The following is a 27,931-nucleotide window of genomic DNA, read 5'->3' on the forward strand; positions in this document are numbered from 1 at the left end:
AGGAGCTAGAATTTGGTAGAAAAGCAAGAAAAGATTTTTTTTTTTTTTTTTTTTTTGCGATACGTGGCCCTCTCACTGTTGTGGCCTCTCCCACTGCGGAGCACCGGCCCCGACGTGCAGGCTCAGCGGCCATGGCCCACAGGCCTAGCCGCTCCGTGACATATGGGATCCCCGGACCGGGGCACGAACCCGTGCCCCCTGAATCGGCAGGCAGACTCCCAACCGCTGCGCCACCAGGGAAGCCCCAAGAGAAGTTTTTTTAAAAGCTTCCAGTTCAAGTCATAATTAAGGTTAAGTTTCAACAGCTTGGCATAGCTGTGGATGTTTTGCTGTTCTCTGAAAAACGAAGAAAATCTATCATAAGCATGTTCATTCGAGAAAAATACTGTGTGTGTTTAGGTTTTTTAGCCATGCCCAAGTGACTTTCAATTTTGTACACTGTTCAAGGGCAGAGTGTATATTGGTTAGCATGTGCTCATAGCTGGTGCATCTCCAAAAAATGCTTCACAAAGGCTGCCAGCTTCTGGACATCTTCGATGGTGACAGCGTTATGCAGAGAGGCCCGAATGCCTCCCACGGACCCAGAAGAACCACCGATGCAGCCGTTAAGAGCAGGAGCACCGGGTTGAGCATCACGACGACCCTCCTTCCCGTCAACAGCTCCTGCGAGGGTCGCAGCACCTGACACCACCGTGTCCAACCTCCCACCTGAAAGCCAACGCAGGTGGCCAGGAGCATCACACATCTCAGTCATTAGAAAATTCCTTCCTAACGCTCACAGGTAACCTAGGTTAGCTCAAGCCTTCGATGAGCCTGCCGTGCAGGGGGCAGGGAGCGGGCAGCTATTCTCATGCGTGAGAACATACATCTTCCATGGAGCTTACAGAATTAACTACTCTCTCTGATGTTCAGGGGAGCAACAGTGTCTATTCTTACACTGAACAGGCTTGTGCCAGCTGCACCAGAGATGGGATGGCACCCTTTGTGCTGTCAGAGCAGAGATTTTCAAAGGTAATTCTGACCAAAGCTCCTAGAAAGTGTGGCCCCCCCATGCTCTCGGCCATGGAACTGTATTAAGGGGTCTGTAAGCAGCAGCAGGAGAACCCCCGTAACAAATGGTCTTTCCCAACGAGTTACAGTACCTGCTACTCCAGGATGGGAAGCCTCCTACATGTGTTTCCTTCAGCGTCTGAAAACTAAACCAGTTCTCTGACAAGCTTCTGGATGGGAGGTGTACTCACCAACTATGCCCTTTCAGGGAGATCATATTGAGTTCAAGAGCTTTGTCGAGAAATCTTTTTTCTAAAGAATCATCTCGTTTGGTGTTGCCAATGCGGAATGGAATATTCATCTTGCTTCTATTCTGGGGCACCACTGGACATCTGGAAAACATGTTTTTTGTTCCAGCTTTTTTTCTGTAATGTGCAACTGCCATTAACAAAGCGACAGAAAAGTTTAAAAAACCATTTTTCAGATGCAAACAAGAGATTAAAAAACAGATCTGTGCCAAGACATTTATAATTTACATAGGGAGACCATTCTTGCATATGGAACAGTGAGCTAACAGTCTCTTATTCGACTCATACTTAATTTCCAAGAGCCTCAGTTTCCTCATCTGAATATTGGGAATAATAATAATATCTCCATTTCATACTAGTTATGACAATTCAATGCTACAACATATATGAAGCTTCCAACCCATGGCAGTCACACAGCAATGTGAATGACCCTTTCTCTACAAGGCTGCAGAGAAAAACAATAAGTTGGTCCGCATAGTGGCTGTAAAATTTAAAAATAATGAGCAGCAGCTTTCAAAGCACTTAAAACACTGTAATGTCCCGAGCTGTGTGACCTTGAACAGGTGACTCAATCTCTCTGTTGTGCCTCTCTGATGTGAGGACTAAATGGCCACAAATTCTCTGCAGCCCTCCCAGCAAGAGGTGGGGCCTAGTGCTCCACACCTTTTGAATCTGGGCTGGCCTTGCAGACTTGCCTTGACCAAGAGACTGCAACAGGAGTGATGCTGTGCAACTTCCAAGCTGAGGCCTCAAGGGGCGTGCAGCTCCTCTACCTGCCCTCTGAAAATATCACTGCCATGTAAGCAAGCCCGAGCTAGCCTGCTGGAAGTAACAGGCCCAGCCCACAGCCAGCACCAGCTGCCAGACAGATGACGGGGGGTGGGGGGCATTTAGACTCTAGGTGGATCACCAGATGACTTTGGTTGAATAAGTGATCTCAGATGAGACCAGCAGCAGAAACCACCCCACTAAGCCCAGCCCCACCTGCTGACTGAAAACAATCCTGAGCACAAGAAATGGCTGTGGTTTTCAGTCACTGTCTTGAAGTGTTCTGTGATGCAAAAGTAGATAACTGATAGAATTTAGAACAGTGTCTGGAACACATTCAATGCTATGTATGTATCTATTGAAGCCAATAAATCTGTCTCTTTATTCTCCACACCTTGGAAAGGCTTCATACAGACTCTCAAAAATGAATGGGTCACGTTTCACCTAGGGTATGTTTGTATTGGACTTCAGATTCTCATTTGGAAAGTCAGCAAGCCAAAATTATCTTCCACTGACAACCAAAGGAGACAAACAGAAGAAGAGCTGGCATGCTATTCTGGATTACAGGGAAAATATGTAATAACTCTCTCCATTTTCTCAAACACATCCTGTCATTCTTCCACTTCTACAGGGTGGATTCATTAAAAATAAACAAGACAGAAAAGCAGTGTGAGGAAGCCCCCATTCAAAGCTATGCTCACCCCTCACGGCACACACATAATTCCTGTGAAAGTTAATAAGAGTCAAGTGCACGGCGACAGACAGAAGATACGCAAGCAGGGAAACCAACTATCTGCTAATAGGCTTTGAGCCGGAATTCTGGGCCCCCCGTTGCACAGCTAGTAGGTATCCGGGTTGACATTTACATTAAAAATGTAGGTCCACCCTCTTTGATATTCTGCTGCCTCAGGCTCCCCAGGTGACAGTCCAATGATAGAGCTGGAGCAGCTAAAACGACACGTGATTTAAGGGGAAAACATATTACAAGGGGGAAGAATTAGGAACCTGCATTTACAAAGAATCTGTTTTTACAGTCATTCCCCACACATTTACCCATCCTACTGTGAACGTAGGTGGTACCATGACAGCAACAATGTCATAACAACTAGAAATTGAAGATTAAATTTGCACGGTGCCCGAGAGCATCCCTGGTGTGGGGCTGAGGGAAGAAAACGATGAGGGGAATCAGCTGCTTGCAACCTGGCAAAACGGCTGTGGAGGGAATTCAAAGGCCACACGACAAGCGCTGTGGAAGCACAGAGCTGAGCAAGTAACTCTGCCAGACAGAAGGCTGAAGGTTTCAGAGGAAGGGAGGTGGGAGGGGCAGGACAGGGGGAGACGAAGGAAGGGCATCTGGCAGAGAGCTGTCTCTGCCAAGGCACTGGGGACCCCAGCAAGTTCTCTGCAGCACCTGGGGTGCTGGGTGCCTGGCTGGGGGCAGGACTGCAGACCGCAGAGGGCCCTGCAGACACGCTCTCCTGGGAACTGGATCGATCGGATCAACGAGGAGCATGCAGGTCTGCACAACAAGGAGCTCTGTGTTTTCGAAAAAGCACTATGCCCGACATAGGGGCTGGAGGTGGGGACCCTGGGGGAGAGGCCTGCTAGAAAGCTCCCACAAAGAACTTCTAGGTCCACAGAATCAGGGCTCCTGACCAAGACAGGGACGCTGGGGAGTTTCAAGCATGGGCAGTAAATGCAAATGTCAATAGGGACCCAAGGTTCATAGAAATGAGTATAACAGGCCCAACACGACAGACTCAGCACAAACTCCCTATGTTACCTGTTAACTGTGAGGGCCCTTTCTTTACTCCCACAGAGAAACAGAGTCTCCCTTTTACTTAAAACATATGGCCCTCCCAGTGTGTTTTTCCCACTTTCAGAGACACGGGGATTATGAAATAAGACACCTGCAGTTAAGTCATCATCCCATTTTCCACTAAGGGGTCCAATTGTGTGTATTAAACCCTGTGAGCCACACGGAGCACTGCCGTGGGCTGTGCTGGGCCACCGATCCTAGGTGTTATCACCAAATCCCAGAGCGGGGGCAGGGCCTGCGGCCTGAATGAGTTGGGGGCAGGGAGAAGGTGCCAGGCTGACAGAGCGCCAGCACGGGGCCGGGTGGGCATGGAAGCAGCGGGTAATCCTGGGACTATAAAGCTTCCAGGACAGAGTCTGAGCAGCGCTGCCCAGGGAGTCTATGATGGAAGCTGATGAGGATGGTTGTGACCGAAAAAGCAGTACCACAGTCAGTCTCAGAAATTTAGAAAATCCTGAATTAACAGGCCTACAAGGGTTTCTTGACTCAACTTCCTAGAGCGTCTCAAGAGCTCTGGTGAATCGTGAACTCTCAAGAGGATAATTCATATAGGAACACAGTTTTCCCCAAATGCATGTGGCTGAAAAACCCACTGCATCTCTGGGATGAGTATTCTAGAATGCCCACTGAGAAACCCCGGGACTTCCCAAGGTACCAGAGGGGTGTGTGTGAGGGGAAAGGCTTCACCTCAGCAGGAAACAGCAGCTCACAAAGGTGGTGAGGGTTTAGAGGGCGCAAGAAAACCGCAGGCGGTTGGCAAGGGATGACAAGACGCTCCTTTCAGTGGTGTCTGCTGCAAAAGACAAACCAGAAACAAGAAAGGGTGTGAAGAGTGCATCCTGAGGTGAGAGAAGCCCACAAAAGAGTCACCAGGCCTCTCCTGACTGCCTAATTTTTTAAATAAAAAATTAAGTCTAAATTTGCACACGAGTAGGAAAACTAGACTAAAAATACAAAGATCTATTCCCTTCCATTGAGGTGGTTGCCATTAACAGTCTTTTGTGCATTTTCAGGATCAGATACACAAATGTGTACACATGTATATATGCGTGTTTCAATATGTACATATATACATATATAGTATTTACAAATACAAACACTGTGGGTTTCTAAGTGGAATAATAGACATGTCCTTTTCTACACCTGCTCTTTTCCCTTTGGACCTGATGACGTATCAGGCCATCTTCCCAGTCTGCTCACAGGCCTTCCCCGAGCTCCACACACACGTTCCTCCCTACCACGGATGGATCCTCATTTCCTTCATCAGACCCCTCCCGAAGGACATCCAGGTTGTCGCTAGAGTTTCCCCATTACGTAAGTCTCCCACATCGGACTTGCGGGTGCCTGTTTGATGCACGCTCTGTGCAAGGCAGAGTACTGGCAGAGGGCAGGTTCCTAGAAGTAAAAGTCTTTGGTCAAAGAGCAAGAGAGTTTTGAACTTTGATGGATGCTGCAAGCCTCGCTCCAAATTTGAACACATTTGTTATACTTAACATACTCAAAGTGTGTTTGGTCCCTTGTCTACACCAGATGTTATCAGTCTTTAGAATTTCTGCCCATCAGAGGGGAAGAAAATCCCATGGTTTTAACCTGCATTTCCTAAAGAAGTTGGCCCCTCTTCATCTGTCTAGTAGCCAGCTGTGTTTCTTCTGAGTTGTTTGCTCATACAGTTAGAAACCACCCACTGCCTTTATAAAATTTGGTTATCCTTTTTCATTTATTGGTGGGTTCTTCTCTGTATCAACAGTCACCTTTATATGTTAATACACTACCAAACTTTTGTGTCTGTCATTTTGTTTTTTTTATGTCTTGAACTGTAGAAAAGTTTTAAATTTTCATGTAATTAAATATCTTTCAGTTTATGGCCTCTGAGTTTTATGGCTTCCTTAGGAAGGCTTCTGTACTCCCTACAGTTACACAGAAATTCTCTCCTGTATTGTGTATTTGCTTCTTGCATTTAGCTGCATTTGCATCTTTTCGACTGACTAGAATTTGTGTATGCTGTGATGCCAATATCTAATTTCTGTTTAAATGAATTAGCAATGCTTCATTCAGTCAATTAGACAAAAAGTCAAGTTAGACTTTAAAATTGTCTAAGTTAAAATACAATTCTCAAGTAAACAGGGACCAGTTTCTGGACTTTTCCACCGATCTGTCTTTCCCTCTGCCAGTGCCAGTGGCTTTATATGTTGATGGATCATATGTTAACATTATATTTTATTAATGTTAACATGTATGTTTAAAATATTTCATCTATCCTTTTGCACTGACTTTTTCAGGTGAACACTGAACTGACTTCTAGATATTTACTAATTTTTGTGACTATTATGAATCGGATCTTTCCTTGTTTTCTATTGTTATTTCTGGCTTACGGGAAAGTAACTGACTTTTACATATTTAGACACAACTGATCACAATTCTGAACATGATCATTTCTAGTTTTTCCACTGATTCGTATATTTGGAAAAAAAAAACCATCATTATCATCTGTGATTTTTGTTGTTTCTTTAGTAAATAAAGCCTCTGGAACCAGCCCCCGCCAACTCTCCGCATGTTCTTATCCTGCCTGATCCACTTCCCCGCTGTACCTGACCCTAATCTGCCTGTGCTGCTGTACAACACTGTCTGTTCACAGGGCTCTGATGACAAGAAAAGCTATTCATATCTGTAAAGCGCCAAGGGCTCTGCCTGCTTTATTTTATTTTGGGGTTGTCACTAGGCACATCACATGCTTCCCTCTCTTTCCCAAGGCCTGCACCCCACGTGAAAGGGAGAAAAGGTGACCTCATATCTGGATATGGATTTTGTCACTTCACGAGCTTTATCATAGTAAAATTAATATCTAATACATATTAAACACTATGTGTCAGGAACCTCCTAGGTCCATTCCATAAGAACCACAAATAATACTGACAGCTAACCATTCAGGAAATAATTAAACGTTGAGGCATAACAATTAAGGCTGTTTTAATTTTAGCCCACCGGACATATAAGGGGTATAAGTTCTAGTAGCATTAAAAAAAAAGAAAGAGTTGCCAATTCTAAGAGTAGCTTTTCCTTTTCGACCACTTCCCAAAATTATAGTTCTCTTTTTCTGTCTAGCAGCTTTGGATGGTTCCTTCACCGATGGAGAACTTATCCACTGGTACTGAGAGAGAAATGATAAATATGCCATTTAAGTTACAGGTAATTGAGGAGGGTTTGATCTTCACTGCAAATTAAGATATTTTAAGTTAATAAAAGGTCTTCAATCTGCATTTCTGGGAAGCTAAATTAAAGCATCACACACCATTTTCAAAAACAGAAAAGCCATTTCATTTGAATAAAAACTTAGTTTTAAGATGGCAGATCCACCAGCCGTGGTGCACTAAAGACCACCTAGAGGGGTGGGAGGGAGGGTGACACAAGAGGGAAGAGATATGGGAACATATGTATATGTATAACTGATTCACTTTGTTGTAAAGGAGAAACGAACACACTATTGTAAAACAGTTATACTCAAATAAAGATGTTATTAAAAATAAAAAAAAATAAAAACATAAGATGGCAGAAAGTACCTTGATAATTTTCTTTTAAGAAGGAAAGAAAAACAAGCCATTAAAGAGAAATTCTTGGGCTCCCCTGGTGGCACAGTGGTTGAGAGTCCGCCTGCCAATGCACGGGACACGGGCTCGTGCCCCGGTCCAGGAAGATCCCACATGCCACGGAGCAGCTAGGCCCATGGCCCATGGCCACTGAGCCTGTGCGTCCAGAGCCGGTGCTCTGCAATGGGAGATGCCACAACAGTGAGAGGCCAGCGTATCGCAAAAAATAAAATAAAATAAAATAAAACCAACAAAGAGAAATTCTTCTGAGAGAATTAAAACATGTTATATAGCTCTGACTTGGCACTCCTTCCATTCTGCAGACCTTTTTTCATAACTGCTTTCATCACAGAATGATTTAAAGTCAAATAAATTGAAATTAGAGTAATTATTTCCCAATGAGTGGCTATTTCCATTTAAAACCAAAAGCCAACTAATTATTGCTTTTCCCATAAAATTAAATATGAAATCTACATTATGCACTTGTACACTTATTTCCTCCTTTGTGTATGCTAGTTTCTTCCTCAGAAACCTAAGATGACATACTGCAGACTGCCCACAGTGGGTAAGATTTTGGCAGCAGCAAAGGTCAACTTTAAACATTTTGCATCTAAAGTGGCTTTGGATACCTTTGGATAGAAAGTAGAGTCTGAGCACTGTCCAGACACTTAGATACCTAAAGGGCATCTAAGAGAGCAAACCAAAGTTCTGATATTCCCGCAAAAGCTGCTCCTCCCATCGGCCCCCTTCTTCTAAGTGATACCACCCAGTTGCACACATAATCATCAATGACTTGTCTCCGTGTTACTATTTCCTTCATACCCCACATCCAATCTATCGGCAAGCCTTGTTAGCTATACCCTCAAAACACAACCTGAATTCAAGCGCTTTTCACTTGCTCCAAACTTTCAACCGAAGCTAAGCCAGAAACATCTCTTATTTGGACCACTGTGATAGTCTCCCAACTGGTCTCCCTGTTTCTCTTCTTTATCCCCCCAAGTCCATTCTCTCTACCAGCTCACCTTATTCAGATACTATTTGGATCATGCCTTTTTCCAGTTCAATACCCACTACTCATTTAGAATAATCCAAATCTGTACTCTGGCCTTCGAGACGTTATAAGATCAGACCCCTGGCTAGCACCCTGACCTCATGTCATACCACACTCTACTTCACTCAGTCCTCTGGCCATGTCGGCCTCCTTGCTTCTCCTGAAATACTCCACCCACCTACATGTCTGCACACTCACGGCCTCCTTGTCCTGGAATGTGCTTACACCGGATCTTCCGTGGCTTGCTCCTCTCTTCATTCAGGTCTCCATGCAAATGCCACTTGTACAGTGACGCTGTCCCCTAACAAACCTATCCAATGGAGTCCTACCCGCCCCCCCTCACTCTCCTTACATTAAGATATTTCTGCACTTCCTACTATCTCAAATTATGTTACTTATCTGTTTATTCATTGCCATCTGAGCTCCTTCACTAGGATGTAAGCTCCATGAGGGCAAGACTTTTGTCTGTCTGGTTCACTGCTTTAGCCCTAGTGCCTAAACCTGTATCTGGCACACAGAAGATATTAAAAAAAATTACCTGTGAATCTGACAAATGAATAAAGTACTCCTTGCAAGAATTCAGAGGTTGCACAGGAAAGAAATAATGCTCTTGGTGGAAGCAGGCTTAGTATCTAGGGTCACTTCTATTCAGAGTAGAGATAAGAATTTACAAGTATAATTCACTTTAATTACAACATCATCTGCTAAAAACATAAGGGAAGTGCAACACTAGAAAAGTACAGTTGAAACTTGAACAACATGGGTTTGTACCTCGCGGGTCCATTGACACATGGATGTTTTTTTCAATAAATATGTACTATCGTCCTTCACGATCCAAGGTTGGTTGAATCCACAGATGCGGAACCACTGACTATAAACTTCTACCCAGATTTTCAACTGCGTAGGGGTCGGCACCCCTAACCCCATGTTGTTCAAGGGCCAACTGTATATGATGAGGAAAGTTGAACACAGTAAGTTTTAAAAACTGTCAATACGTGAACAAATTCTTTTTGTTTTGCTATGTGTTAATCAATTTTAAAAAGTGACCACATACCAACCGGTGGATCTTTTCTTATTACCAGAACGAGCAGAGTTCTGTTGGTTTCAAGGGCCTTTAGTAAAGCCTTTGCTCCTTCACTGGTGAGGCCACAGTGCTGCAGGTCAAGTGCTTTTGATGAAAGACAAAAGGTCACTGGCTAACTCTACAGATTTAACATATAGACAACTCTCAGTTTCTCACGTGTGGAAGAGTCCTGCACAACACAAGTCATGGCAGGCTTGTAATTTGGGGTATGGAAAAACAACAGAAACCTATACGCACACACATAATGCATAATCCAATTTAAAAACCTCTTCTTGGATGTGCAATGATAACCCTGGCTTTAGTACCAATAAATCACCCAACATAGTTTACAATTACAGAACTGTATAACTGTATACAGAAGAAGAACTGTATATAACCTATGAGCAAAAAGCATCACAAAATGAATCTCAGTTCATAATTAGCAAGGGCGGCAGTGGCATGTAAACCTCACGAGCAAAAACTGGTGGAGGTCAGAGATGCACGGCATTCTTTGGATCATGATCTTCAGCTCTAAATCACACTTGAAACTACTTAAAAGGAGAAAACAAAATAGAAGAAATGTAATAAGTGTTAGTTTTAGAGCAAAAAAGACAAGTCTAAGAGGATACAAATAATAACAAATTCAAACAATGTGTGAACAGACAATACATACCAAAAACCTATCATGAAAGCATGATGGTCAAGAACTCTCTCCATAAAAAGTCAGACAAAACCGAGATAAACTGATCATGAATTCCAGTCGTTCTGGGGCTGAACAAACTACTCATTTAAACCAAAGGTATCATCACCAAAGCACAGGTATTTAAAACTATTCCATGAAAGGAAACTATGGTGAGTCTTTTTTTAAGTGTTGTGCGGACCATCACGTTAAAGTAACTGGAGTCTTTCAACACCCCCATGACACACAGAAATAGCAAGTCAGACATACGGATCTGACAGGATATGATACAAGCCTTACAAGCTCTCACTACAGAAGAATGGACACACGCTCTAATTAACCAAATAGCCAGATTAATACAAACAGCCAGTAAACCTCACCAGTAAATCAAATGAATACAAAATAAAACAAAATGTGGTTATTCTCCTATCAGATTAAGCCAAGATTCTGTAGGAAGAGCCTTTAAATCATGTCTATACCCTTTTGATCCAACAGCTCTCTTTCTACGAATTTAACCAAAAGAAATAGTCAGAGATATAGGTAAGGATATATATCAGAGTACTATTTGTAAGTGAGAAACTCGACAAAGCTTATATACAAGAATGGATAAGCTATGTGCACTGTGGCATACTCACATAATGGAATACTGAACAATCACAAAAAACGATGCAGGAGATGCAAATTTACTGACTTGCCAAAATGCTCATACTAAATTAACTGAAAAAAGTTATAAAATTGGGAGTAATCCTACTGGCACAGAAAATGGAGAGGTACTCACTTTTGTAGTTTTACATTTTTTTACAAGTGCTACAAGCCAGTGTTTGTGAGAGGCAGGCTTCACGTCCACTGTTGGGGTGGACTACAAACTGGCATAGCATTTCTGGATGGTAACTCGGCGATGTGTATCAAAAGTCTTACAAGTATGTCACACTCAGGTCATTCCACTTCTAGTTCCTTACTCTACAGAAGTAATCCCAATGGACACAGAGACGTATATACAACGTATTCACAATGTTTCTGACAGGGAAAAGCAAACTGTCTAAATCTAATGGCAAAGAACTGATTAAACTATTGGACATCAATAAGATGGAATACTACATGATACATCATTAAATGAAAAAAGCAGGAATATGAAATAGCAAGTATATTACAATTTTATTTTTGTTATCCCCAAGTGGACAAAATATATTCATAGAAAAAAAAAGACTGAAAGTATACACACGAAGATGAACAGTGATTATGTCTGCGTATTAAGATTATAGGTAATTGTTCTCTTGTAACTCTGCATTTTCTATAAAGAATATATGCAGGGCTTCCCTGGTGGCGCAGTGGTTGAGAATCCGCCTGCCGATTCAGGGGACACGGGTTCGTTCCCCGGTCCGGGAAGATCCCACGTGCCGCGGAGCAGCTGGGCGCATGAGCCATGGCCTCTGAGCCTGCGCGTCCGGAGCCTGTGCTCCGCAACGGGAGAGGCCACAACAGTGAGAGGCCCGCGTACCACAAAAAAAAGAAAAAAAAAGAATATATGCAACTCGTAGAGAAAGTTTACGAGCAAAATAAAACCTATCAGAAAAATAAGGCTTTAAAAAAATCCTATCACAACAGTATCATGCCAAAAGCTAAGCATATATCATATTAAAAATTCAATAGTTTCAATTTTAGAATTGACCTCCAAGCCACAAATCCTCACTAAGAGATTCCACAAAAGCACTTGCACCCAGGTCACCAATGAGCGTGTTGTAGTTCAGAGTGATGCTCCTCAAACCAGCCATACAGTCAAGATCAGATCTCCTGGAAGGAAGACTCTCAGCCCAGGTGTCTGCATGCCTTCTGGTGGTCTGATACTTCACAGATTTCACGGGATGAAATTAAGATGCTTGAATAAGGAAACAGGGTGTGCCTACTGAGTATGGCTTATTACATCAGAGATTCACTCACACACACATATCAAGCATATATGGCAGGGGAATCAAGCTGAGAAATTAAACAGTCATTCTGGTTTACGAGTCCAGTGACCCAGATCCTAGTCCGTCACTGATTAGATGCCAGCCACTGGATGACCTGTTTCTGAACAGTTCTGTAAAGTTGGACAACTCAATGACAGTCTATGAATTATTTTCCTTAGCTTCTAAGTCAGGGAATTGGTCCTAAATTCTATGATTGCTGAGGCTCTAAATGTCATCATTCTGTCCTCCAATGGTCTCCAAACACCTGACTGGGTAGGGTAACCCATAAGAAAACTTTTTAAGATGCATCTTATTTATTAACAAATTATATACACAAAGTTCTATACATATAATGTATGTACATTATACTCCACACAGATAGTTTTAAAATGATACAAAGGCAAATAGGTTCTAATATTTTCTTTTCCTAAATCCAAGGCATTATTTTATTATTATTTTAAAATATTTATTTATTTATTTGGCTGTGCCGGATCTTCAGTTGCGACATGCCAGATCTTTTAGTTGTGGCATGTGGGCTCTTAGTTACGGCATGTGTGTGGGATCCAGTTCCTTGAGCAGGGATCGAACCTGGGCCCCCTGCATTGGGAGCGCAGTGTCTTAACTGTTGGACCGCTAGGGAAGTCCAAGGCATTATTTTAAAAAGTGTATTATAAAATGGATCTCACGTGCTACCTAGGGTATGCACACAGACTTTAGAGGCCTGGACTATGCACAGCAAGTTTGATGTGCCTTGGGAAAATAATGATTTCACATTTCACCACAAGTCTTGTCTTAAAGACATTCAATTCTTTATATTCATAAAATAAATTTTGGTAATAGGGTACAGTGACTTTAAATGAAAAAAGTCTTATTACATTCTTGAAAAAATAAAGGACTCAAAGTGCCTTTGACACTCTAAGACGAAAATCATGAGTGTCATTTTTCTATTAATAATAACTTCTAAAAGCTCCAAGCAAAAATAACAGCAATCACTTACAAATTAGTGATTGCTAATAACAGCAATCAATTACAAACTATTTATACAAATTAGTTCATTTAAACCTCATAATGAGGCACAGAGGTTAAGTGATTGATTCATGGTCACTAGCTATGAAATGGAAGAAAGGGAATTGGAACCTAGGCCATTTGCCTTCGGCACCCGTGTTCTTGACTGTTTTCAATCCCAGGGGTCAATGGACTTGCCCTCTATAGGATCAAAGAATTTTTCAATTTTTAAAATCTAAATTTAAACATGTCCAGCTTTGTGGGCTATACAGTTTCTGTTGCAACTACTCAACCCCACTGGCATAGGGTGAAAGTAGCCATAGCTACCATGTAAACAATGGGTGCAACTATGTTCCAAAAACACTTTCTAAACAATGGATGCGACTACGTTCCAAAAACACTTTCTCTACCAGGCGACGGGCTGGATCTGGCCCACCAGCCATACTTTGCCCATCCCTGATCTGCACCATCAAACTATTAAAAAGGCTTCGTGTCAAATTATTAAATAACTTTAGGCCTAAATACAGTCATTATAACCACTGTAAAGTTGTTAAGGCATTATTTTTAAAACTATATTTACAAATTGCTGATGTAGTGATTTTTATTAGCTTATAAACTACAGCAGCTGGTAAACACTTGATTCATTTAAGTCTTGAAGACTAGAATGGCATAATTCTTCACAGTATCACAATCAACGTTTTCAGTAAATAAAAATACATAAAAATATTATGAGGTATTATATATTAAATCTCTTATTTCTAAAATTAAGTGGACTATCTTTACTAAATGGTAGAATCCCAAACTGAAAACTGGTCATATTCTTTCAACAAAATGAAAGCTGCACTCACATGTGTCAAAAGACAAAAATTAACGGCCATCTGTATCAATATATTAATGTGCGTCAATCACATATGTTTTCATGAAAGTTCAAACATAAAAAAAATCACCTTTAAGATCTTGGCCATGTGATCTGCTCCCTGCCATGTCACATTACACCCCATGAAGTTTACTGTCTTCAGAGAGATGGAGTTCTTTACACCTTGCCAAATAACTAAAAGGGAAAAACACACACACACACACAATATACATTTGTCAATCTTGACTCATTTGCTTTTCTTGAGTCAATTGGAGGTTTATAGCCACATTCTTAAAATCATTAACTACAGTCTTCCCAAACAGGTAACTGATGAACAGATGCATTCTAAAACTTGTCAGTAACAAAGTGTTATTCCAGTTAACAGCAGCAGTTTAATTGTATTTAGATACTAAAACTGAATACACTGAATACTGCAAACTGTATTCCCAACCACTCAGTAAAATACTACATACCTTTTGAGACATAGGAAAAAAAAGAAAAACCTAAAAATCTTAAGACTCTTCCTATTTTCATTTCCAATGATACTTCCCAATCTTGATGATCAATCAGCGATTTAAATGTCAATTATAAAGCCAGTATTTTATTAGCTGCTATGCAGTATACTAGAGCCATAGAAGAGAGAGGACCTCAAACCCTCTGCTCCCTCAAATTGAAAGGCAGGCTTCCTGACCCCTCCAGACCACTACTGGACACAGGGAACACACACTAATGTTTCAGGACTCCAACTAACAGTCACCTGCTTTGTGATTACTTCCATGACACACCCCCACTAACATCACTGAGTTTGTTGCTCTTATGGGACGTGACATATATTTCCTATTTTAACACATACCACAGTGCGTTATAATCATGATTGCAGATACATGTTCTAACAATTTAAAGATCACGATGACTTTTTTGCTCTTTACATCTTGCTATTTCCCTTCCCATAATATTTCTTGAAGAGAAACATTAAAATACAGACAAACAGGGCTTCCCTGGTGGCGCAGTGGTTGAGAATCCGCCTGCCGATGCAGGGGGCACAGGTTCGTGTCCCGGTCCGGGAAGATCCCACATGCCGCGGAGCGGCTGGGCCCGTGAGCCATGGTCACTAAGCCTGCGCGTCCAGAGTCTGTGCTCCGCAACGGGAGAGGCCACAACAGTGAGAGGCCCGCGTACCGAAAAACAAAACAAAACAAACAAACAAAAAATACAGACAAACACATAAAACAGAAAATATACAAAATGTGTGGTTTGTGGCTTAACAAGAAACTTAAGTAAAATCAGTTCTGACAGTAGCCAGCATGACAAACTTCCACGATACAAAGGAGAATGGATCAAGATTTGAGCAGGCACAGGAGACACTCCAGGCATGAACAACACCAAGAAAAGGTACACAGGAAGTAACGTGGTGTGTAGGAAATCACGAGGCCAGTCTAATGAGAAGGGACTTAAACAAGACTGAAACTCACTTTCTAAACCTCCATCTCGGAGATGGCTTAAAGATGGCGGAAGAGTAAGACGCGGCGATCTCCTTCCTCCTCACAGAGACAACAGAAATACATCTACACGTGGAACTTCTCCTATAGAACACCCACTGAACACTGGCAGAAGACCTCAGACCTCCCAAAAGGCAAGAAACTCCCCACCTACCTGGGTAGGGCAAAAGAAAAAGGAATAAACAGAGACAAAGAATAGGCACGGGACCTACACCAGTGGGAGGGAGCCATGAAGGAGGAAAGATTCCCACACACTAGAAGCCCCTTTGTGGGCGGAGACTGCGGGTGGCGGAGGGGGAAGCTCCGGGGCCGCGGAGGAGAGCGCAGCCACAGGGTGCGGAGGGCAAAGCGGGGAGATTACCGCAGCAGATCGGTGCTGACGGGCACTCACCAGCCCGAGAGGCTTGTCTGCTACCCCGCCGGAGCGGGCAGGGGCTGGGAGCTGAGGCTCGGGCTTCAGTCGGATCCCAGGGAAAGGTCTGGAGTTGGCAGAGTGAAAACAGCCTGAAGGGGTTAGTGCGCCACGGCTGGCCGGGAGGGAGTCCGGTTGAAGTGTGGAGCTTCTGAAGAGGCAAGAGACCTTTTCTTCCCTCTTTGCTTCCTGGGCGCGAGGAGAGGGGATTAAGCGCCCCGCTTAAAGAAGCCCCAGAAAAGGGCGTGGAGCTGCCGAAGAAACAAGAGACTATTTCTTGCCTCTTTGCTTCCTCGGGTGTGAGGAGAGGGGATTAAGAGCACCATGTAAAGGAGCTCCAGAAACGGGCACGAGCCGCGGCTGTCAGCACGGACAGTAGAGACGGGTGTGGGACGCTAAGGTTGCTGCTCCCGCCAACAAGAGGCCTGTGTGTGAGCACAGGTCACTCTCCACACCGCCCCTCCCGGGAGCCCGTGCAGCCCGCCACTTCCGGGGTCGCGGAATCCAGGGACAGCTTCCCCAGGAGAACGCACGGCGGGCCTCGGGCCGGTGCAGCGTCACGCCGGCCTCTGACGTCACAGGCTCGCCCCGCATCTGTGCCCCTCCCTCCCCCCTGCCTGAGTGAGCCGGAGCCCCCCAATCAGCTGCTCCTTTAACCCCGTCCTGTCTGAGCAAAGGGCAGATGCCCTCGGACGACCTACACGCAGAGGCGGGGCCAAGTCCAAAGCTGAACCCCAGGAGCTGTGTGAACAAAGAGGAGAGGGGGAGGTCTCTCCCAGCAGCCTCAGAAGCAGCGGATTAAAGCTCCACAATCAACTTGAAGTGCCCTGCATCTGTGGAAAACCTGAATAGACAACGAATCATCCCAAGTTGAGGAGGTGGACTTTGGGAGCAAGATATACTATTATTTTACCCTTTTTTCTTTCTGTGAGTGTGTATGGGTGTGCTGCTGTGTGGGATTTTGTCTGTATAGCTTTGCTTTCACCATTTGTCCTAGGGTTAGACTGACCCGTTTTTCTGAGTTTTTTTAATAGAAATTTTTCTTCTTAATAATTATTTTTTATTTTAATAACTATACTTTATCCTACTTTATTTTGTCTTCTCCCTTTCTTTCTTCCTTCCATCCCTCCTTCCCTTTCTTCCTTCCTTCCTCCCTTCCTTCCTTTCTTCCTTCCTCCCTTTCTTCCTCTCCTCCTTCCTTCCTTCCTTTCTTGCTTTCTTCCTTCATTATTACCTTACTTCCTTCCTCCCTTCCTTTCTTCCTTCCTCCCTTCCCTCCCTCCCTCCCTCCTTCCTTCCTTCCTTCTTTCCTTTCTATTTTTTCTCCCTTTTATTTTGAGCCATGTGGATTAAAGGCTCTTTGTGCCCCAGCCAGGCACCAGGGCTGTGTCTCTGAGGTGGGAGAACCAACTTCAGGACACTGGTCCCCAAGAGACCTCCCAGTTCCACGCAATGTCAAACGGCGAAAATCTCCCAGAGACCTCCATCTCAACACCAAGACCAAGCTTCACTCAAGGACCAGCAATGAACACTGCTGGGCACCCTATCCCCAACAAAGAGCAAGACAGGTCTACAGCCCCATCCCTTAGCAGAGAGGCTGCCTAAAATCATAATAAGGCTACCAACATCCCCAAACACACCACCAGACGTGGACCTGCCCACCAAAAAGACAAGATCCAGGCTCATTCACCAGAACAGAGCCACTAGTCCCCCCAACCAGGAAACCTACTCAACCCACTGAACCAACCTTAGCCACTGGGGACAGCCACCAAAAACAACGGGAACTATGAACCTGCAGTCTGCAAAAAGGAGACCCCAAACACAGTAAGATAAGCAAAATGAGAAGACAGAAAAACACACAGCAGATGAAGGAGCAAGATAAAAACCCACCAGTCCTAACAAATGCAGAGGAAATAGGCAGTCTACCTGAAAAAGAATTCAGAATAATGATAGTAAAAATGATTCAAAATCGTGGAAATAGAATAGACAAATTTCAAGAAACAGTTAACAAGGACCTAGATGAAATAAAGAGGAAGCAAGCAATGATGAGCAACACAATAAATGAAATGAAAAATACTCTAGATGGGATCAATAACAGAATAACTGAGGCAGAAGGACGGATAAATGACTTGGAAGATAAAATAGTGGAAATAACTACTGCATGGCAGAGTAAAGAAAAAAGAATGAAAAGAACTGAGGAGAGTCTCAGAGACCTCTGGGACAACATTAAACGCACCAACATTCGAATTATAGGGGTCCCAGAAGAAGAAGAGAGAAAGAAAGGGACTGAGAAAATATTTGAAGAGATTAGAGTTGAAAACTTCCCTAATATAGGAAAGGAAATAGTCAATCAAGTCCAGGAAGCACAGAGAGTCCCATACAGGATAAACCCAAGGATAAACACGCCAAGACACATAATAATCAAACTGTCAAAAATTAAATACAAAGAAAACATATTAAAAGCAGCAAGGGAAAAACAACAAATAACACACAAGGGAATCCCCAAAAGGTTAACTTCTGATCTTTCAGCAGAAACCCTACAAGCCAGAAGGGAGTGGCAGGACATATTTAAAGTGATGAAGGAGAAAAACCTACAAGCAAGATTACTCTACCCAGCAAGGATCTCATTCAGATTTGATGGAGAAATTAAAACCTTTACAGATAAGCAAAAGCTGAGAGAGTTCAGCACCACCAAACCAGCTCTACAACAAATGCTAAAGGAACTTCTCTAGGCAAGAAACACAAGAGAAGGGAAAGACCTACAAGAACAACCCGAAACAATTAAGTAAATGGTGATAGGAACATACATATCGATAACTACCTTAAATGTAAATGGATTAAATGCTCCCACCAAAAGACACAGACTGGATGAATGGATACAAAAACAAGACCCATATATATGCTGTCTACAAGAGACCCACTTCAAACCTAGGGACACATACAGACTGAAAGTAAGGGGATGGAAAAAAATATTCCATGCAAATGGAAATCAGAAGAAAGCTGGAGTAGCAATTCTCATATCAGACAAAATAGACTTTAAAATAAAAACTATTACAAGAGACAAAGAAGGACACTACATAATGATCAAGGGATCGATCCATGAAGAAGATATAACAATTGTAAATATTTATGCACCCAACATAGGAGCACCTCAATACATAAGGCAAATACTAACAACCTTAAAAGGGGAAATCGACAGTAACACAATCATAGTAGGGGACTTTAACACCCCACTTTCACCAATGGACAGATCATCCAAAATGAAAATAAATAAGGAAACACAAGCTTTAAATGATACATTACACAAGATGGACCTAATTAATATTTATAGGACATTCCATCCAAAAACAACAGAATACACATTTCTCTCAAGTGCTCATGGAACATTCTCCAGGATAGATCATATATTGGGTCACAAATCTAGCCATGGCAAATTTAAGAAAGTTGAAATCATATCAAATATCTTTTCCGACCACAATGCTATGAGACTAGATATCAATTACAGGAAAAGATCTGTAAAAAATACAAAGACATGGAGGCTAAACAATACACTACTTAATAACGAAGTGATCACTGAAGAAATCAAAGAGGAAATCAAAAAATACTTAGAAACAAATGACAATGGAGACACGACAACCCAAAACCTATGGGATACAGCAAAAGCAGTTCTAACAGGGAAGTTTATGCAATACAATCATACCTTAAGAAAAAGGAAACATCTCGAATAAACAACCTAAGTTTGCACTAAAAGAATTAGAGAAAGAAGAACAAAAAACCCCCAAATTTAGCAGAAGGAAAAAAATCATAAAGATCAGATCAGAAATAAATGAAAAAGAAATGAAGGACACATTAGCAAAGATCAATAAAAGTAAAAGCTGGTTCTTAGAGAAGAAAAATAAAATCGATAAACCATTAGCCAGACTCATCAAGAATAAAAGGGAGAAGACTCAAATCAATAAAATTAGAAATGGAAAAGGAGATGTAACAACTGACACTGCAGAAATACAAAAGAGTATTAGAGATTACTACAAGCAACCGTATGCCAATAAAATAGACAACCTGGAAGAAATGGACAAATTCTTAGAAATGCACAACCTGCCGAGACTGAACCAGGAAGAAATAGAAAATATGAACAGACCAATCACAAGAACTGAAATTGAAATTGTAATTAAAAATCTTCCAACAAACAAAAGCCCAGGACCAGATGGCTTCACAGGCGAATTCTATCAAACATTTAGAGAAGAGCTAACACCTATCCTTCTCAAACTCTTCCAAAAGATAGCAGAGGAAGGAACACTCACAAACTCATTCTATAAGGCCACCATCACCCTGATACCAAAACCAGACAAACACGTCACAAAGAAAGAAAACTACAGGCCAATATCACTGATGAACATAGATCCAAATATCCTCAACAAAATATTAGCAAACAGAATCCAACAGCACATTAAAAGGATCATACACCATGATCAAGTGGGGTTTATTCCAGGAATGCAAGGATTCTTCAATATACGCAAATCAATCAATGTGATAGACCATATCAACAAACTGAAGGAGAAAAACCATATGATCATTTCAATAGATGCAGAGAAAGCTTCTGACAAAATTCAACACTCATTTATGATAAAAAACCCTGCAGAAAGTAGGCATAGAGGGAACTTTCCTCAACATAATAAAGGCCATATATGACAAACCCACAGTCAGCATTGTTCTCAATGGTGAAAAACTGAAACCATTTCCACTAAGATCAGGAACAAGACAAGGTTGCCCACTCTCACCACTCTTATTCAACCTAGTTTTGCAAGTTCTAGCCACAGCAATCAGAGAAGAAAAAGAAATAAAAGGAATCCAAATAGGAAAAGAAGAAGTAAAGCTGTCACTGTTTGCAGATACCATGATACTATACATAGAGAATCCTAAGGATGCTACCAGAAAACTACTAGAGCTAAACAATGAATTTGGTAAAGTTGCAGGATACAAAATTAATGCACAGAAATCTCTGGCATTCTTATACGCTAATGATGAAAAATCTGAGAGTGAAATTAAGAAAACACTCCCATTTACCATTGCAAGAAAAAGAATAAAATATCTAGGAATAAACCTACCTAAGGAGACAAAAGACTTGTATGCAGAAAACTATAAGACACTGATGAAAGAAATTAAAGATGATACAAACAGGTGGAGAAATATACCATGTTCTTGGATTGGAAGAATGAACATTGTGAAAATGACTGTACTACCCAAAGCAATCTACAGATTCAATGCAATCCGTATCAAATTACCACTGGCATTCTTTACAGAACTAGAACAAAAAATTTCACAGTTTGTATGGAAACACAAAAGACCCCGAATAGGCAAAGCAATCTTGAGAACGAAAAATGGAGCTGGAGGAATCAGGCTCCCTGACTTCAGACTAGACTACAAGGCCACAGTAATCAAGACAGTATGGTACTGCCACAAAAACAGAGATATAGATCAATGGAACAGGACAGAAAGCCCAGAGATAAACCCACACACGTATGGTCACCTTATCTTTGATAAAGGAGGGAAGGATATACAGTGGAGAAAAGACGGCCTCTTCAATAAGTGGTGCTGGGAAAACTGGACAGCTACCTGTAAAAGTATGAAATTAGAACACTCCCTAACACCACACACAAAAATAAACTCAAAATGGGTTAAAGACCTAAATGTAAGGCCAGACACTATCAAACTCTTAGAGGAAAACATAGGCAGAACACTCTATGACATAAATCACAGCAAGATCCTTTTTGACCCATCTCCTAGAGAAATGGAAATAAAAACAAAAATAAACAAACGGCACCTAATGAAACTTAAAACCTTTTGCACAGCAAAAGATACCATAAACAAGACCAAAAGACAACCCTCAGAATGGGAGAAAATATTTGCAAATGAAGCAACGGACAAAGGACTAATATCCAAAATTTATAAGCAACTCATGCAGCTCAATAACAAAAAAACAAACAACCCAATCCAAAAATGGGCAGAACTAAATAGACATTTCTCCGAAGAAGATATACAGATTGCCAACAAACACATGAAAGAATGCTCAACATCATTAATCATTAGAGAAATGCAAATCAAAACTACAATGAGATATCACCTCACTCCGGTCAGATTGGCCATCATCAAAAACTCTAGAAACAATAAATGCTGGAGAGGGTGTGGAGAAAAGGGAACACTCTTGCACTGCTGGTGGGAATGTAAATTGATACAGCCACTATGGAGAACAGTATGGAGGTTCCTTAAAAAACTACAAATACAACTACCATATGACCCCACCATCCCACTACTAGGCATATACCCTGAGAAAACCATAATTCAAAAAGAGTCATGTACCAAAATGTTCATTGCAGCTCTATTTACGATAGCCAGGACATGGAAGCAACCTAAGTTTCCATCAACAGATGAATGGATAAAGAAGATGTGACACATATATACAATGGAATATTACTCAGCCATAAAAAGAAATGAAACTGAATTATTTGTAATGAGGTGGACAGACCTGGAGTCTGTCATACAGAGTGAAGTAAGTCAGAAGGAGAAAAACAAATACCGTATGCTAACACATATATGTGGAATCTAAGAAAAAATATGTCATGGAGAGATTAGTGGTAGGACGGGAATAAAACATAGACCTACTACAGCATGGACTTGAGGATATGGGGAGGGGGAAGGGTAAGCTGTGACGATGTGAGAGAGTGGCAGGGACATATACACACTGCCAAATGTAAATTAGATAGCTGGTGGGAAGCTGCCGCATAGCACAAGGAGATCACCTCTGTGTTTTGTGACCACCTAGAGGGGTGGGATAGGGAGGGTGGGAGGGAGGGTGATGCAAGAGGGAAGAGATATGGGAACATATGTATATGTATAACTGATTCACTTTGTTGCAAAGGAAAAACTACCACACTATTGTAAAACAGTTATACTCCAATAAAGATGTTTAAAAAAAAAACTCTCCATCTCCAAGTGGACGATTCGAAGGACACGTGTGCACCAAAGTGGCCGATTTATTCAATCCCTTTAATGGGGAGAACAAGGTTAAAATTGTATTGCTATAGTTTGCCCCAAAAGCAACTATCAAACGTTGGCAGGACACAATGAAGGCTTACCTTTGTTAACATAGTTAAGTCTCTCTCTCTCACAACTAGCCCATTTAGCTCCACGTTCCTTAGCGCACCGACGCACTTACTCAGCATTTAAGAGCTTTACACAACTAGAAGGTCACATCTTTATTTCTTATCGCAGGAACATGACTTCTGTAAACTTTATTTCTGTCACAACCTAAACCAAAATTATTGTAAAATGAGTGATTTAAACCATATATTTTATCATCATTAAAAAGCATCTAAATTAAAAAGAAGCATCTGCTCTGTGCTAAGGATTGGAAACGACTCCTGTCCTTAAAGCCTTCATTAAGGAGGGAGATGTATAAACTCAAAATTCAATCACATGAGATAAAGAAACATAACCTTTATGCACAGAGGTTCCTATGGAGGCAAAAAGTTATATCTAAGTGACGGCTTCATGATAACCCCGAAGTACAATGTAGAAAGATGAGACCATGCAGAGTTGGAGTACAAAGTGCATTAACTGCTCAGGGAGCATCTGTGCAAAGACACTCAAGGCTGACACCTGCTGGGCACAGTAAATACTGCAGGTGGCGATGACTTGAAGGCCAGGGGTCCAACTGTGAGAACAGACAGAAAGGCAAATAGAGATGCTGGCCTAAACAAGCCTGGGAGAGAGCATGGACTGTGTCTCACAGGTGATGAGGACTGGGGCTACCAATGGCTGAGTAAGGGTGCCTCCGCTGATTAGAAAAAGGCACCCCACTGCTGAAGGACTGATTAGATAAAGGGAGTGATCACAAAAAGCTCCCCTTCCTCAGGGCAAAGAGCCCTATGAGGCTTGGCCGAACACAGTTCAGACTACACGCCTCTGTGCAGAGCACACGCTGGGCGGCTAGTATGCACTAACTCTGTGGGCGAGCCATTTGCAGCATTATTTTAGGCATATCTTTTTATCTTAGGATTTTACTTAACTCGAGTAGGCAGATGAACTTAGAGGAACTGAGCCCAGGGGCCACGAAACCACCCAGGAGTTTCGGCCATAGTCTGGGCAAAATGTAATATGGATGAAGAAACAAATTTAGGAGGAGGCCAAATTTTACAAGATAGACCCACTGGATGCAAGACAAAAAGAAACTTCAGTGAAGGAACTCTGAAGAGAATGGGCTCTACAATAAATATTTCTTACAGTCAATGCAAAATATTAGGCAAAATTAAGTACAGTGGCCTTTAAGGTCCCTTCCAGATCTAATTTCTTTTGATTTCTAACTTATTACCCTGGTTAGGTAAAGTCCCTTCAGAGGTACAGAACAGTTCTTACACCTGAATGGGATGCAAAGAATAATCTGACTTCTCTTCACCAGGGGATGAATTGAACTGTCCTGGCAGCAGAGATAACAGATGGTGTGAACCCCAGATCCTAGAAAAGGGCAAGGCACACGATAAGTATTCAGATTTTTGAAAACAAATGAATAATCATGTCCTCTCCTAGATCTTCACACCCTTTCTCTGCTGGCTACTTTCTGTCAGCTTATAAACATCCTCAAATATACCCACTTAAATAACTCTCAGGCCTATATTTCTTTGGATCTTCTTGTGGATAAACTAAGTCTCTAGCATGCCTTCAAACACCTGTCCTCCCAGAAAGCCCTGATCTGTACCTTGGGCCCAGACCTGTCTACCAGGCCCCTCTAAAGCACTGAAGATGAAGTAAGATCCTCACGCCACCCCAACTCCTTTCTACTGTGCTCTGTATCTCTCAAAAAGATGCAGCAGTAAACTGTCACCCATGCTTGCTGCCCTCCCTGTTCTAACTGGTCACCAGACCTCACCCATTCTCTCTCAGATCTGCAAAATCCAGTCCCACCTGTTATAACTTAAGTGGGACCCTTGGATTACAATTCACCCAGCACCCCATCAACAGCCTTCCACATGGAGGTTCAAGTGAGCCTCTAAGCCAGAATTCCATTTCACTGTTCTTTGGTGTTTCCCACAGCTTTCAGCATAAACATCCAAACTTCTGACAGGACAAACAAGGCCCCTTTGTGTTGGGCCCCACTACGTTTCCAGGATCAACTCTCATTTCTTTCCCAAACCCTGCATTTCAGTCCTGTACATTAGTTTTCCCACATTTGCTTATATTTCTGAAACTTTAACACACACTGCTCTCTCCTGCCACCCCAGGAGCTTCTACATATCCTTAGAAAGGATGGCACCTCCTTCAAGAAACCTACCCTGAACTTTCCCTTCCAAGAGTCTGTGCTCTGCAAAGGGGAAAGATGGGGGGGATAAATTAGGAGTTTGGCATTAACATATATACATGACTACATATAAAATAGATAATCAACAAGGACCTACTTCATAGCACAGGGAACTCTACTCCATATCCTGTAACAAACTGTATGGGAAAAAGAGTCTGAAAAGAAATAGATACATGTATAACTGAATCACTTTGCTGTACACCTGAAACTAATACAATATTGTCAATCAAGTATACTCCAATATAAAATAAAAATTAAATTAAAGAAAAAAGAGACTCTGTGCTCTGTAGCACCAGAACTCACTTCTTCCAGAGCACGGACTACTGTGATTGTGTTTACCTGCCACCCAGTAGAAGGGAAGTAGAAGGGAAGATTACCTAGGGCAGAAGCATCGCCTCCAGCAGCCCTTGGTTCTGACAACTCATTCAAGTGCCAGAATACTTTACAAACATAACCTGCTTAATTAACTCTAAGAACCCACAGAAAGAGTGCTTATTAATATCATTTTACAAGTGTGGGGATTGTAGTGCAAAAGAAACCTGCCCACGCCACAGATAGCATAAGCCCTGGAATTCAAACCCTAAGCTGCCTTCACACCGGTTCTCTTTGCACTATATGATACAACTATTGAAAAAAGACTTTTTTTCCCTAAGCCCTGTTTTAATGGAAAGGAAATGGAGCTGGGATATGTCCATTTCCTAATCGCTTTGGTGTGTACCAGGCAAAATCATTCAACAGACCAGGTAACATCTGTGCCACAATGAACGATGCTCCAAACTGTGCTAAGTGTTCTACATTGTACAGTCTAGAAGCATGAACACAGTGCATCCCTGTAACCGCCACAGAGACTGGGTCCTGTTAAGCCCATGCTACAGATGAGAACACTGAGACCTAGAAGCCTTAAGGCACTAGGCCGGGGTCACCTAGCTGGCAGGAGTCCTAAACCGAACGCACCGTCTAGTGCACGCACACCCGGGCACTAGGCACCAGTTCGAGTGCCCACTCTCTATCTGGTACCATCTAAAACACCAATTCGCAGCGCCCACACGAAGGCCCCTGGAAGCGGGAAGTACAAACCTGTCTCGCCAAGCCGTGGCAGTAAGAAGCTCTGGATACAGATCAGGGGCAGAGGGTGCTCAGGAGCGGCGCCCAGTCCACCCCGTGGAGGTGGTCGGCGTTAACTGCAGCAGGCCCTCCTGCAGGGAAGCGCGCAAGGCGGGCAGAGGCGATTCCTGCAGCGCACACAGGTCCTCACAGAGCGAGAAGAGGTTGGCCGCGCTGTCCCAGCGCGGCTTCACCTAGTGATCATGGCCCGAGCGCGGCCTCGGGGACGCTGGCTACGGACACGATGCCCACACCTGCCTGGGGGCCCCGACTCGCCTACCGGTCCCTCGTGCGCCCACCTCCCGGCGGCTGCAGCCCCACAGCGTGCGCAGGACCCGCGTCGCAGCCAGAAGGCATAGGGCCACGGACCCCAGCTAGGCCGGCCCCTCCATGCCGCGCTCCCGCGACCCCGCGTGGCCTACTGTTGGCGCCGACATCAACGACCTCCGCGCCGCGTGGCGGGGCTTTAAGCCAGCGTGCTCGAGGACGTCTGTCCGCTCGCCGTGCGTCCGTACGCAGCCCCGCCTCCCACGGTGACTCGGACTGAGGAGCAGGTGCGGTATTTTCGAGACTAGGGCAGCGCGAAAGGACGGAGGTGTGGAGAATTTGGGGTTTCCAAAAAGCGTTTGCTGACTCATCCACACAAAAGTGAGACCTGGTTGTATCAACGCATTTGAAAAGTAAACTCCCGGTAAGTGTCTGTGCTCGCCCCGCCCAGGAGAGAACTTGCACTCCGGGAGGGACACAGGAAAGGCTGAGTGAACGTCTGCCTGTGGTCCGTTACCTGGTGCAAGGCTGCGTGAGTTTCTGCGGCGAGCTCTTAATTTCTGTAGTTTCTGCTGACTTGAGACGGTGGTTGGCAAATGGTGACGTGTTTCCTGCATTCAGGACATGATCGTGGTTACTAATAATCACTTGGTTTTCTACTGACACCTCCACAGATAATTTACTACTGAATATCCACTTTACAGAAGAGAAACTGAGGCGTAGGAAGTGCAGTGACTGAGTAAGAGGAAGGACTGAGACAATTGGTGTTAGTAAATTAACCCTGCAAGGAGGCCCTTAGCCTGTGGCGGCTCTAGTGATGCGGCCGCCTAGGTAAACCAACCAACATCTAAGGCTGTCAACGCCTCAGGGTGACGATCACCGCTGAGGACAACCAGTCACAAACCACCAACTAGGCTTTAAAGCTATAGCAAGTCAGTCATTTCCTTGCTTTGCTTCTGCGCTTTTAAAAGAAAAATGCCTGCAGCTCCTGTGGCTGGAGAGCTCCTCACCACTTCTGCTTTGGTGATGCCTGAATTGAATCTATTTTTATGCACATAAAGTGTTAAAATTTAAAATATGCCTCAGTTTGTCTTTTAACATTGGCCGAAGAAGTTGGATTTGTGTCCAGTTTCTAGAACAGTGGTCATCCTCTGGTCAGGCCTTAGGCGTTACGTGTACAACGTTCCTCTTCTACCACCACCTTCTGGATGCCTCCACCCACTACCAT

The 27,931-nt window shown here is 43.0% G+C and overlaps 1 pseudogene; it reads right to left on the minus strand.

Annotated features, from left to right (window-relative positions):
• Positions 1 to 475: 475 nt before the first annotated feature.
• Positions 476 to 27,931, minus strand: LOC136794137 (centrosomal protein of 78 kDa-like; annotated as a pseudogene).

The sequence above is a fragment of the Kogia breviceps genome, chromosome 4 (assembly GCF_026419965.1).
Source record: "Kogia breviceps isolate mKogBre1 chromosome 4, mKogBre1 haplotype 1, whole genome shotgun sequence".
NCBI classification, from domain to species: Eukaryota; Metazoa; Chordata; class Mammalia; order Artiodactyla; family Physeteridae; genus Kogia; species Kogia breviceps.